Below are 14,938 nucleotides of genomic sequence, written 5' to 3'. Positions count from 1 at the left end.
AACAGTGTTGTTACTGCTCCTGTTGGGGTAAGGGGAATTGGGCATCTGGGCGGGTTGAGCGGCCCCCATGGGCTAGGCCCCACTTCAGGCTTTGTTGGCACACCGCGTGGTAGGCTGTGGTGGCGCCATTTTTCACGTGTTTCTCTGTGTGCTGTATTACCCTCTATAGGACGTCAGTGCATACAGTGCGTTGGCTCTGTGCATGCTCTGTGCACGTGACATCAGGCACGTACTTACACGCACAACTTTTAAAAGTGCGGGATACATTCCGGCTATGCACATGGGCTGTGCGAGCGCCTTGTCGTGCTTTTTTACCTAGGCACTTGAAATTTGTGTGCAGAAACTTTTAAGCACGAGTTGGTTGAACACACAGCTGCTGCTGCTAATGGCACCAGTAACCAAGAAGCCTAAGTGCCTCTCTCTTTGCGATGCTTGCCATATTAGAGCCTCATAGTCTGACTTGGATTCCAACTTGTGTCAGTGCTGTGAGGATACTCTGGGAGATTTGTCCTCTTCGGACTTTGCTAAGCCTGGCTCCTCCCATTCAGATGATGGACTGGCCACAGCCTTAACTGGAAGTATGCCAGATTTGAGTACTCCCTTGACTGGCTCATTCACGGGAGATGGTAATTCAGTTGGGCCCACACCAGTGCCTCCTGGACTAGGCATGGCTCCGGCTGCCTTTTCTTGGGTGGAGTTTTTCCAGAGTTTGCAAGCCTTCGTGCAGGCGCAGTCTTCTGCCTCTCCTGCCCCTGTCCGGATGGATCCTCAACCGGTGATCCCTTCATCTCCCATCCCTACAACAGACGCCGAGTCATGCCTTCGCTTGCCGTGAGTATTCCTGGTAGGGACCCGGATGGCACGGATGAAGAGGCGGAGCTCGACGCCTTGGAAGATGGGGAAATCCCCCCTGGGTTGGAACCGTATTGGACCTTGTTGCAGTTCTTTCATAGAGATAAATTGCCGGCCCTTATTTCCCAGACCTTGAAGATGCTGGGAGTTCCTGGGGTGGATTCTAAATGGAACCGAAGAAGAAATCTCAATCTGATTTCCCTGCAGAAAGCTTCTTGCTTCTTTCCAGTGATGGACACCATTCAGGAGTTGAGTGATCTGGAATGGGATGCCCCAGAGACAAGTTTTAAAGGGGGGCTGAACACTGGAGGGTTTATACCCTCTAGATCCAGTGGTGAGAGAGTATTTGCGTTTCCCTAATGTGGATGTGCTGGTCTGTGCCATCTCTAAGCGAACAACTATTCCCATGGAGGGAGGAGCAGCCTTAAAGGATGCACATGATAGACGGATTGAGTCTGTTCTGAAACAAGCCTTTGATGCAGAAGCAATGAACTTACATATTGCTTCTTGTTGTGCTCTGACGCCTCTTACGTCATTTGGATATCAAGAAACTGCTATGCGGTATCTGGAAGTTTCAGAACCGGTCTGAAAGATGGACAGCCTGATTGTCCTTCATGGTGGAAGGAAGCAGGGTGAACCACCTTCGCAGGCTACCGTAGTTCGCTGGATTAAGAAGGTGGTCACAAGCGCCTATGTGGAGACTGGGAAGCCATTGCCTTCTCAGATTAGAGCTCATTCCACTAGGGCTCAGGTGGTGTCATGGGCAGAGTTTAGACTGTTGTGTCCCGTTGATATCTGCCGAGTGGCGACGTGGTTCTCCTTGCACACCTTCTCCAGGTTTTATCGCCTGGACGTACAAGCTCGAGAGGATGCAGCCTTTACGCGGACAGTATGGACCGGGGGCAGCCTCCCAACCCAATCGGGAGTAGCTTTTGTACATCCCATTTGTCCTGAGTCCATCTGGCTACACGCTAGGAAATGGAGAAATTACTTACCTGATAATTTTGTTTTCCTTAGTGTACACAGATGGACTCAGCTTCCCGCCCTTGGCTGCCCAACGATTGTGCCAGGGGTCATCCCATGGGGGTCTTCGAATCCAAAGGGATTATTGGTAAGTATTTATCCATAGAAACATAGAAACATAGAAATGACGGCAGAAGAAGACCAAACGGCCCATCCAGTCTGCCCAGCAAGCTTCACACATTTTTTTCTCTCATACTTATCATTTTCTCTTAACTCTTGGTTCTATTTCCCTTCCACCCCCACCATTAATGTAGAGAGCAGTGATGGAGCTGCATCCAAGTGAAATACCTAGCTTGATTAGTTAGGGGTAGTAGGGGTAGTAACTGCTGCAATAAGCAAGCTACACCCATGTTTATTCCCTTTACCCAGACTATGTCATACAGCCCCTATTGGTTGTTTTTCTTCTCTCCTGCCGTTGAAGCGGAGAGCCATGCTGGTTATGCATTGAAAGTGAAGTATCAGGCCCTTTTGGTTTAGGGTAGTAACCGCCGTAACAAGCCAGCTACTCCCTGCTTTGTGAGTGCGAATCCTTTTTTTTTTTTTTTTTTCTTCTCCCCTGCAGTTGAAGCTATTCTGGATATGCGTGAAGCCTCAGTTTTTTTTATTCCCCTGCTGTTGAAGCAGAGAGCTATGCTGGAAATGCTTGATGTATCAGCCTCTCCCATGCCATGAAGCAGAGAGCCATGCTGGATATGCATCGAAAGCGAAGTATCAGGCACATTTGGTTTGGGGTAGTAACCGCCGTAATAAGCCAGCTACTCCCCGCTTTGTGAGTGCGAACCCTCTTTTCTTCTCCCCTGCCTTTGAAGCAGAGAACTATGCTGTATATGCTTGGAAAGTGAAGTATTAGGCTTATTTGGTTTGGGGTAGTAACCGCCGTAACAAGCCAGCTACTCCCCTCTTTGTGATAGCAAATCCTTTTTTCCACATTTCCTCTTGCCGTTGAAGCTTAGAGCGATGTTGGAGTCACAGTAAGCATCTGTATGTTTATTTAATAAGGGTATTGTCTCCGGGCAGTAGCCATCTTTCTGGTGAGCCACCCACTCTACATTGGCGGTCTCTTGACTTTATGGATCCACAGTGTTTATCCCACGCCCCTTTGAAGTCCCTCACAGTTCTGGTCTTCACCACTTCCTCCGGAAGGGCATTCCAGGCATCCACCACCCTCTCCGTGAAGAAATACTTCCTGACATTGGTTCTGAATCTTCCTCCCTGGAGCTTCAAATCGTGACCCCTGGTTCTGCTGATTTTCTTCCTACGGAAAAGGTTTGTCGTTGTCTTTGGATCATTAAAACCTTTCAAGTATCTGAAAGTCTGTATCATATCACCTCTGCTCCTCCTCTCCTCCAGGGTGTACATATTTAGATTCTTCAATCTCTCCTCGTACGTCATCTGATGAAGATCCTCCACCTTCCTGGTCGCCCTTCTCTGTACCGCTTCCATCTTGTCTTTGTCTTTTGAAGATACGGTCTCCAGAACTGAACACAGTACTCCAGGTGAGGCCTCACCAAGGACCTGTACAGGGGAATAATCACTTCCCTTTTCTTACTCGATATTCCTCTCTCTATGCAGCCCAGCATTCTTCTGGCTTTTGCTATCGCCTTGTCGCATTGTTTCGCAGACTTCATATCATTAGATACTATCACCCCAAGGTCCCTCTCCTGCTCCGTGCACATCAGCCTTCCCCCCCCCATCGAATACATTTCATTCGGATTTCCACTCCCCATATGCATGACTTTGCATTTCTTTGCATTGAATCTCAGCTGCCATGTCTTCGACCACTCTTCCAGTTTCCTTAGATCCCGTCTCATTCTCTCCACTCCTTCCGGCGTGTCCACTCTATTGCAGATCTTAGTGTCATCCGCAAAAAGACAAACCTTACCTTCAATCCCGTCCGCAATGTCGCTCACAAAGATATTGAACAGGACCGGTCCCAACACCGATCCTTGCGGTACACCACTTATAACCGCTCTCTCCTCAGAGAAGGTTCCATTTACCATCACACATTGTCTTCTGTCTGTCAACCAATTTGCAATCCAGGTCACCACATTGGCACTCACTCCCAATCTTCTCGTTTTATTCACCAGTCTCCTGTGCGGAACCGTATCAAAAGCTTTGCTGAAATCCAAGTATATGATATCGAGTGCTCTTCCTTGATCCAATTCCTTGGTTACCCAGTCAAAAAAGTCAATCAGATTTGTCTGACAGGATCTTCCCCTGGTGAATCCATGTTGCCTCTGGTCCATCGATTCTCCGGACTGTAGATTGTTCACTATTCTCTCTTTCAAGTCCCTAGATTGGGGTATCTATGTTCAAGTCCCTAGATTGGGGTATCTATGTTCTTACTGGAGTTCAGTGTTTATGGTGGGTTGAGTACAGTTACGGTTAACCATTTTTAATCATATTTTTAATCAGGTTTTTTACTAGTATGTCCACAGTGGCTTTTGAAGAGAATACTGGTGGGCTGAGGTCACTGTAGGGATATATGTACTGTGACGTCAGCTTGCTCCTTCTCTATCTGCTGGCAGGGGAGCATAAACCATTGGTCCTGAGTCCATCTGTCTACACTAAGGAAAACAAAATGATCAGGTAAGTAATTTCTCCAATGCTGTTCTAGTCACTTCATCTCAGATAGGACACACTTGGAAAATGTGCAAAAAGTGTAACAAGGATGATCAGAAATATAAACAACTTCTATATCAGAAAAGGCTCAAAAAAATTCAGCCTGTATAACAGACAATTGAGGGAGGATTTAATATAAAATTATGAAAGGTATGGAGAAAATAAATAGGAAATATGGGAGTGATTCACCCTATTTAAGGCCTGAAAGAAGGCCATAGCAAGTGGCTATTTGAGAAGTCCAGGTGAATACAAATTAGAATTCAGACCTCAAGCAGATACTTTGTGGGAGGATAACTAGTAGCGAACTGGGTGATAATTAGTGTAAAGTGAGGCATTTAGGGCTCTGAGCCATGGAATGCATTATCAGCTTCATTACAATATGCATGACCATCATTATTGTTTTTCAGGCATGCAGACTCTTTTCAGGTGACGTTAGACTGCTAAAGAAAAAAGCGCAGAAACCACAGTGAACATGGGCGGGCTGTGATGTCAGTGTGAAGCAAGAGCAAGCAGCCATTAACACTGCCCACACTTCATTTTCCACATCGTCTCATTTCAGTACTCTCTGAAATACCAATTCACCCCGGATCCATAGAATTCAGTGAGAAAATTTTCAGCACTTACACACACTAAAAATACGCATTATTATTACTGTCAGTGCATTTGGAATGTACAATCAGAGTGTGCTGTCATTTTTACAAACAAACCTATGCAAACCCCATCTCTAGCATCACTCTAATAGATGAAGATCTGTCCTGGCTATAAAGGGGTAACATACCCTACTCAGATGGTTAAACCTACCCGTCTATGAATTTGAGAAATCACCACTGCAATTTTCAATGCTATGGTGGCCTGACAACCCAGATAAGCTGAAAGTAGGACAAAGCATTGAAAAAGTGGTCTATCTGCCTCTACAGGGCCTACTATGGATCACCTTCCATAGAGAAGCTCTTGAAAAAAAAGGACTTCAAAGAAGACCAAAGATACAAAGACTCTTAGGGGTTCATATTCAGCTGCTGTGCAGCTCAGCTAGTTACCCAGATTAAACTCTCTGTGCCAGTTCTCAGGGATGCTGCACCTGCAGCAGGCATATTCTCAATTTTCTCTTCTTTATCCATTTTTTCTGCTTTCATAGCTATCTCTGATGGCCAGAGAAGCCAGTGATGGACACTAGGGTTTAAAATGCAACACACAATGAACACTTTATTGAATTTCACTGGGGTAAAGGCAAGGAAGCATCCGGTGTAGTTTACAGGACAAAACTAACTTTACAGCTGCCCAAAGATGCACTCAGTCAGGGAGCTTGTATGGCTTTTCTGAGGTAGAAGAGGGATGGAGAAAGAGAGTTAACAGCCAGATCAACATTATCACCTACAAAGAAATAGTGGCTTACTATGAAGTGCTAGAAGCTAATAACACATCACTAGCACCATTTAGACCACAACAGTTCCAGCACTTACCCAGCAGGGCTCTATTTCCTGGATCCCACGCATACAGTACATGTAGTCATAGAAATGGATCTGCCTTAATATATGGGCAACACTGCAGGAACCAGGAATCTTGGCCACCACATCTGTCATCAGTAAGTGTTGGCCACAGTAGACCTTAATGTTCAAACTATCATAATGCTTATGGTTTCTAAGGACCCTTTTCTGGCTCCTTGAGCAGCCAAGCATCATAAGTGCAGTTGACAGCTCTAATGACATTAGAGAACTGAGCTATCTCAAAGATGTCCATTTTGCATCTCCTGCCTTTGGATACTGGTTTTAGCTAGGCATGTATGCAAGCACAACCTCCAGAAAGAGCTGACATATCTGAGGGCCGAAGACTGGCTGAGATCACTTGTGCCTTTTGCCACTATCTAAAAGGCGCCAGTGGCCAAGTAACACAGAATAGTCCTTATCGTCTCCTCAGCAGGCAAGCCTTTACGGTAGGCCAGGCATCCTTGCAACTTCTCCCCCAGGGCTGGGAGATAAGAGCTCTGGTCAGACTCTCTCCTCTCTCTGTCATCTCCTCTAAATCTGCCCTGGATGAAATATTATGTTGTGGCAGGCTTGACATTTTCTGCAACGTGCATAAAAGAGTAGATGCACTCTTAGGAGCTTTTGAGGTTGACCTCAAATCCACATCCATTTCAGTTAGACAAACTGGAAATGAAAGCATCACCATCCTTTTACCCTTTTATACAGGCTTCTATTTATTGTGAGAAATGAGTTCCAAGTGACCACCCCCTCTGTTACTGTTACTCTGCTTCTTCCACGCTAATACTTGCACAGGTGCTGCTGCTGCCATTGCAGCAAGAAATGACTCCAAATGGGACTTCCCCTCCCCCCATCTTTTTCCTGAGGCTTTCCTTCCCCCCCCCCCCCCCAATATAATTCGAATGGAATTGGGCAAGTCTAAAAGGAAAGAGTGCGTCACAGACTGCTTCCCTTGATTTTCCATGGGCGAGAAAAGAAAAAAAAGAATATTTTTCCTTGTTTAGGAAACAATGGGAGGTAAGAAGACAAAAGGGAGGCTGGCCAGACTTACTCCTGACCTGAGTTGGAGAAAATCTGTTAGGAGTGGAAACCTTGGACAGGCGAATGAAAGCCATGTGAGTGTCAAAAGAGCAGGGATAGTGACTAAACAACCAGCAGATATTCGGGGGAAAACCCTCTGTTGGAGGAGGCCTGAATCTTCGAGGGTGAATCAATCCTGGTGTCTCATAGTGCAAGAGCTTGGGGGCATCTGCTAAAACTACCAGACAGCGAGTTTAAAATAAACATAATGAAGTCCTCCTTCACACACCGCACGATTAGCCCTTGGCCCTCATTGCCGCAGGACCTTGTAGAAGCAAATAACATAACCGGGTTCAATAAATGGATTATACAAGGAAGAGGTGAGATAGATCAATCACGTAACAGTCAGGGATGTCACTCCAGTTTCAATGCATGCCTAAACCATGACTTCTAGAAACTAGATGGGGTGCATTCCTTTTAAGCATTTTTCTGCTTGCCACTGTCGGAGAAGGGATGCCGGGCTTGATATATCCTTATTCCAGTTTTGTAGTTGGAAGTTCTGTATGGCAATGGGATACCTACAACACCTAAATGTAATCCACTTCGAAGTGTTACAAAAGGCAGAATGTAAACTAAATAAAATACAATAAATCAGATCCCTGGCCTTAGGATGCTGGTGATCACCTGGTTCCTGCTAACAAAGAATGAGCAAGACAGTCCTGTTTTGTTTTAAGCTCCTTTTTCATAGCATTCTGGAAGTTTATCAATAGGAAGAAGATTTAAAACAGACATTAAAAGACCAGGACTTGTAATGACCTGGATGTAGGCCTCGTGCAGCCTCATTTTCTCCTAGCAGGAGTGCCCGTAGGGGGTGGTGTGCTAGCTGTGGGAGAGGATCAGTCTGTCCCGGATGGCTTCTCTATACAAAATCGTGTGCATTTGTCCTTCCATCCTGCTTTTCCTGGTCCTTTCAATTATTCCTAGAAATAGATTGCAGGTTTCATTTTACCTAACCTCAGCAGTGGCGTAATGTCTGGTTTCTCATTCATTATTAATTGTGAATAGCTAGCAGATGAGAGCAAAAATAAATCCCAGGAAATCAATTCCTTATTGCTTCACTGAGAGTGTTTCCAGTAAAGAGTCTGCATACTTCTTGCGAGGGGGGAAATAGAGAGGGGCTTCTGGATCCGAGACCTGCTCAGCCTAAGGCTGCAGGGGCTTGGCTGCACTCACTTGCACGAATGCCAGCATTTCAGAGCTGTCAAGGCGTGGATTTTGAGGAAGAAAGCAGGGGATGACTTAACCTCCCGTTGCAATGCACTGATGTTGTTTTGATAGAGAGAGATAGTGGACAAATGTTGCCATTTTTTGTTCAGAAAAAGGGTCTCGCTCTCCTAACGGAAGGCTGGCAACTATCCCTAGTGTTTGTTGTTGAAACAAATATGTGGTGTTGAGATACCACATCAGAGGTCTGCACTAGGGAGCTGAGCCTCAGCCAGTGAAACAGCAAAGTATGACTGAATACTGAAAAAGCCCCAAATAGTCACTTTCTCCATTGCCATTTGTTTTTGGGTTTTTTTAGGTAAATATACTTACTGTGGACTGAATAGTCCCCTACATCCTTTGATGTTCGGAGGAGCAATTGTGGTTTCATTTTTTTTTTCCTTGTATCCTCATCCAGTTCTAGATTCTTCCAGTTTTTCATGAAGTTATTCCAAATTTGATTCACTTATATGTTACATTTTGTAATAAACGTGATACCCCTTTGTCTTTAAATAGATTTTATTTTTCTCTCTGAGTTCAAAGTTCTTCTTTTACTATTTTCAGACATGTTTCGACATATGATGCAACTATTGTTTTAAATAAGTGACCTTTGCAATTTATCTCTGAGGAGAGATTACAAAAAAAATTGAAGAGATCAATATCTCTGAATTGGCTGAAGGGACTATTACACATTAACGACAAGAATTCTGGATGTGAGCTCTTTTTTACTGTGAAAGTGAAAGCAAATTTCCAGCTGCCTCTTCTAATGTTTCACTTTAGATATTCATTCCCTGGTCAGTCCAAAACTGGATGTTCGGGAAGTGAATATTTGTTTGGGAGCAGACCTATAATGACAGGTAAGGAGAGGAGTTTGTTTTACCAAATTGAGACCTTTTCCCAAAGCCCCTGCTGGTGACCCACACTTTAATCCATGGAGATCCTTCCCATTTGCTGAATTTGCCTTGCAGCCCCAGAATCAACTCCAGGGAGAAACAGGGACTTTACTTCCCTAGAAAGTCGGTACAGACATGTAAATTGATGAGCATCTAGAAACTCAGTCAGCTTAACTCTATGTACAGCCATTTACAGATGTTGATGATGGAGGAGTGCCATATAACCCAGATCAAGCCTGACACCCTGTCCATTTCTGGTTTCATGCATACCAGAAATGCAGAGTAAATAGCACACACATACACATAAATATGAATCCCAAAATAATGTGTGGCACCACAATATAAACTGTTCAATGCATATATTGATTGCCTTTCAGAATAAGAGTATATTGTTCAAACTAGTGTTCTTTCCTCTTGACCTTCAAACAAATAAAGCAATCGATATGTGTATTGAACTGTTTATATTGTAGTGCCACACATTATTTTGGTATTCACATTTCTGGTTTTACCCCCAATTCAGCTATGGACTTGTCCCAATTTCTCTGGGAAAAATAGGACCACAGGTTCATAGATGTAATGGAACTAAAGTAGAGCTGGACCAGTACACCAGAATTGATCTGAGTCAGGTTGCAAACCTAATGACATCAGGAAAGTAATTTTACATATCTAAAAATGGGATAACATATTTAATCAATTTATAGCAAGGAGTGGCCTAAAAACCTGCTTAAAATGAATAGGAACATCTAATGGTGCTTCTAATATATGTAAAACCCTGGACCCAATTACATTGAGGAAACATTCCTGGGTCTGGGACCTATCTGGTGGGAACCCCCCTTGGCCAAACTCTGTCTGCCCTTATGTGCTTGATGCCTGGTGCCTTCACCTGCGGAAAAAGGTCTTAATGGATGGGATTTCCCTCCCTTCACCCCAGGAAAACCTGAAAAACAGATGGGACTGTAAACAGGGCTGGCAATATTTATAAGTATGTACAAAATTTATTAAACCACAAGACTATATACATTTCTACAAGATATCAAACAGCAACTTGGGAATATTAGATCCCCACAAAATAAATATCACTATATAGAAATGAAAGAACCTCGTGTGTTCCCTTTGTTCCAATACAGTTACTCTCCCCCTTTTTCCCTTCCTACTGTAACCAAGTCTCACCCATGCGAAGAAATGCACCTGGGCCGGTGGGTACTGCCAGTCATAAAGTGAGGGGGGTTCTGTGGTGTCCAGACTGCTGCTACTGTCTCCTCTGGGTCTATGCCGTCCTGGGGAAACAAACTCTGCCTCGTGATCCACTGCTGGGGTCCGTGCCCTTCTGGGGAACCCGACTCTGTCCCACGCTCTGCTGCTGGGTTATACTCTCTCCTGAGGTACCCAGTTCTGCTTCCTGATCCACTGCTGGGGTCCGTGCCCTTCTGGGGAACCCGACTCTGTCCCACGATCTGCTGCTGGGTTATACTCTCTCCTGAGGTACCCAGTTCTGCTTCCTGATCCACTGCTGGGGTCCGCGCCCTTCTGGGGGACCCGACTCTGTCTCACGATCTGCTGCTGGGTTATACTCTCTCCTGAGGTACCCAATTCTGCTTCCTGATCCACTGCTGGGGTCCGTGCCCTTCTGGGGAACCCGACTCTGTCTCACGATCTGCTGCTGGGTTATACTCTCTCCTGAGGTACCCAGTTCTGCTTCCTGATCCACTGCTGGGGTCCGTGCCCTTCTGGGGGACCCGACTCTGTCCCACGATCTGCTGCTGGGTTATACTCTCTCCTGAGGTACCCAGTTCTGCTTCCTGATCCACTGCTGGGGTCCGTGCCCTTCTGGGAGACCCGACTCTGTCCCACGATCTGCTGCTGGGTTATACTCTCTCCTGAGGTACCCAGTTCTGCTTCCTGATCCACTGCTGGGGTCCGTGCCCTTCTGGGGGACCCGACTCTGTCCCACGATCTGCTGCTGGGTTATACTCTCTCCTGAGGTACCCAGTTCTGCTTCCTGATCCACTGCTGGGGTCCGCGCCCTTCTGGGGGACCCGACTCTGTCTCACGATCTGCTGCTGGGTTATACTCTCTCCTGAGGTACCCAGTTCTGCTTCCTGATCCACTGCTGGGGTCCGTGCCCTTCTGGGGGACCCGACTCTGTCCCACGATCTGCTGCTGGGTTATACTCTCTCCTGAGGTACCCAGTTCTGCTTCCTGATCCACTGCTGGGGTCCGCGCCCTTCTGGGGGACCCGACTCTGTCCCACGATCTGCTGCTGGGTTATACTCTCTCCTGAGGTACCCAGTTCTGCTTCCTGATCCACTGCTGGGGTCCGTGCCCTTCTGGGGAACCCGACTCTGTCCCACGATCTGCTGCTGGGTTATACTCTCTCCTGAGGTACCCAGTTCTGCTTCCTGATCCACTGCTGGGGTCCGTGCCCTTCTGGGGAACCCGACTCTGTCCCACGATCTGCTGCTGGGTTATACTCTCTCCTGAGGTACCCAGTTCTGCTTCCTGATCCACTGCTGGGGTCCGTGCCCTTCTGGGGGACCCGACTCTGTCCCACGATCTGCTGCTGGGTTATACTCTCTCCTGAGGTACCCAGTTCTGCTTCCTGATCCACTGCTGGAGTCCGTGCCCTTCTGGGGAACCCGACTCTGTCCCACGATCTGCTGCTGGGTTATACTCTCTCCTGAGGTACCCAATTCTGCTTCCTGATCCACTGCTGGGGTCCGCGCCCTTCTGGGGGACCCGACTCTGTCCCACGATCTGCTGCTGGGTTATACTCTCTCCTGAGGTACCCAGTTCTGCTTCCTGATCCACTGCTGGGGTCCGCGCCCTTCTGGGGGACCCGACTCTGTCCCACGATCTGCTGCTGGGTTATACTCTCTCCTGAGGTACCCAATTCTGCTTCCTGATCCACTGCTGGGGTCCGCGCCCTTCTGGGGGACCCGACTCTGTCCCACGATCTGCTGCTGGGTTATACTCTCTCCTGAGGTACCCAGTTCTGCTTCCTGATCCACTGCTGGGGTCCGTGCCCTTCTGGGGGACCCGACTCTGTCCCACGATCTGCTGCTGGGTTATACTCTCTCCTGAGGTACCCAATTCTGCTTCCTGATCCACTGCTGGGGTCCGCGCCCTTCTGGGGGACCCGACTCTGTCCCACGATCTGCTGCTGGGTTATACTCTCTCCTGAGGTACCCAGTTCTGCTTCCTGATCCACTGCTGGGGTCCGTGCCCTTCTGGGGGACCCGACTCCACCTCCCAATCTGCCACTGGGGCTTGCATCCTCCTGGGAGATTCAACTCCACCTCCCAATTTGGCACCGGGGCTCAAGCCCTCCTAGAGGACCCAGCTCAATCTCTGATCAGCTGTTGGGTTCCTCACTCTCTTGTCTCTTGGGGGGGGTCCTAATTCCATCTCTTCACAGCCAACATCCTAAGGCCTTTTTCCTTCAGTGGGAGGGTTTTCTGCTGCTAGGGTCTACAGCTCTTAATGATTCCAGATTTGCTAAGTCCATAGCCTACTAGTATTTAGCTATTACCTAACTTGGATGGATCCTCTGAGTCACAAAACTGATCCAGGCAGGATACAAGAAGAGAAAAAGTGCAAGCTTCCCTAATCCACACAGTTTTTCCTTTTATGCTCTAAAATCCAGATGCCCAAGGATTCTGACACCCCCCCCCCCCCCTTTTCATTCAGGATGAGGATATGTTTGTTTTTTTAAGACTTTCAATACTTTTCCAACACGATTACTCTTTTACATTGTTGCGCTCGGTGGCCCGTGGTCCCATCCCACGGGTCGCCGTTCTTACCTCCAGCCCCCCGACCTGATGCCAGGAATCCTTTTTGCCCGGGCAGACCCCCAGGACAATGATGAGGCTGACCCCCGTGCCTGACCAGGTCCGGCACCAGGCCGGAGGAAGAAGCCGCAGGGCTACCCCCTAGGCGTGTGCGCGCCTGACCTGCACTGATTTAAAGGGCCCACGGTGAGAAATCAGCCGTGGTGCCTTCCGATGACGTCAGGACCACCAGCGCATAAAAAGCTTCCCACAGCAATGCCTCCTTGCTTATCTACAGCTTTTGTGAAAATGTTATTCTAGCATGGGAGCCCCAGGATCCTAACACAGGTCCTGATGCTCCCGTGCTAGAATTAAAGGACCATGTGGCCTAACATGACCCCCCCCCCCCCCAAATATTCACAAAGCCATTAAATAGAAAGCCAGGAGGAGCCCGCCCTCCCCCAACCCCAGAAAATACCCTGGTGGGCCTGGACCCCTCCCCCCCCCCCCGATCCTCCCCCCAACCGGCCTTTACCCCTACCACATGATAGGGGCAAAGGCTGGTCAGTGCTATTTTGGAAAATGGTGCCAACTGGGCCAGGGGCTACGGGGGCACTGGGCCCTCCACTGTCCGCCAATGACATTTTTAAAGGTAGGGGCATTTTGAGGACTCAGGGTGGGGGCATTAGCCCCCAGGGGATTTTTTGGGGAGGGGGGACTCTATCTGGCTTCCTATTTCATGGAAAGGGGCTGCTAGAAGGTGGTGGCAGCTCTTGGGGATGGAGGGGTTTGATTAAAAGGAGGGAGTCTGGTATTGGGCTGGGGGATAGGTTAAATGGGGAGAAGTTTGGGCAGGTGGTGGGGCGTCACAACTTGGTGGCCTTGAACCTTTTTTGCACATTTTTTTTTTTGTGAGGCTGCCCAGGGTGGGCAGGGGATCTAGTAAGACCCCTGTGGGTTTTTATAAACTTTTGGAGGGAAGGTTCATGTTGGGCCACATGGTCCCTTAAAGTGATGGCGGCCCGATGCGCTGGGGTCCCCCCTTCGCGCGTTTACTAGGCGCCAGCCGCGCTCTTTTTCTTGCCGACTTTTTCTGTGGGACAAAAGAATGCAGCGGTACCACCGTGATATTTTGTTGGGGAGAGGCAAGATATCGTGGGATCGCCCCCCCCCCCTGTGAAATTGGGCCCCTCCAGTGAAAAAGAAAATCGCTGCTTAGTGAATCTCTAGGCTTTGCACCTCGCCTCCTCCCTGGAGCGTCTGTAGAGAGTACAGATGGACTGCAGCACCGGGAGCTCAGCTACCCATCAGTGTAATCACACACTGATCTCTGCACCCTCCCCCCCCCAAAAAAAAAACCAAACCAAAACAACTTTAGTCTTATCGCAGAGTAAAACACCAACAGAATATGAAAATACAAACTGAATATAGAAACATTTCCTGTATCGATTAGAAGTTGATCATGAAAATGGAAGAGTTCACGACTGCATCATCTCATAGACTTGGGGAAGGACACTGCTGTTGATTCAGTGCTGTGTGAGTGGGTAGAAATCTTTGACTGCGGAGGATTAACTTTACTGAGCCACCTTCATCAGTGTTTTTAACTCTATATGGTAATATCTTTTTCTAGAAATGGTATTTGGAAGTGAGGACTCACGTGCATATGTTTTTACTTATTACATTATAAACAAATGTTTTCACACACAGACCTTTCCACCTCTGGATTAGTTAATCCACCCTTCAGTTTGAGTTACTCAATCTGTGTTTAGTTCCTGTTCTGTTCATACTGAATACCTGCTCAAGAAATAGATATGTTCTAATTGTGTTCACACTCACGGTTGGAGATGACCCTAAAACTCCAATCACATGCATTTCGTTTGTTATTAGTTAACTTTCAGAATAACCAGTCTAAAAGTGAAACTAACTCTTTGGGTGGGATTCCTTGATTAATATGTAATTCATTCCCCCATCTCCTTCCGGTGTGAATTTGGGCAGCCAGAGGGTTTCGCCTGAGTCT

The 14,938-nt window shown here is 47.4% G+C and overlaps 1 protein-coding gene across 1 annotated transcript in view; it reads left to right on the top strand.

The window, feature by feature from the left end:
- The window catches only part of LOC115094676 (protein O-GlcNAcase-like), a 96,228-nt gene that overhangs the window by 18,521 nt on the left and 62,769 nt on the right, over positions 1-14,938 (top strand). The window lies entirely within an intron of this gene.

Source organism: Rhinatrema bivittatum, chromosome 1 (genome assembly GCF_901001135.1).
Source record: "Rhinatrema bivittatum chromosome 1, aRhiBiv1.1, whole genome shotgun sequence".
NCBI classification, from domain to species: domain Eukaryota; kingdom Metazoa; phylum Chordata; class Amphibia; order Gymnophiona; family Rhinatrematidae; genus Rhinatrema; species Rhinatrema bivittatum.
This window is presented reverse-complemented; position numbering and strand designations above follow the sequence as displayed.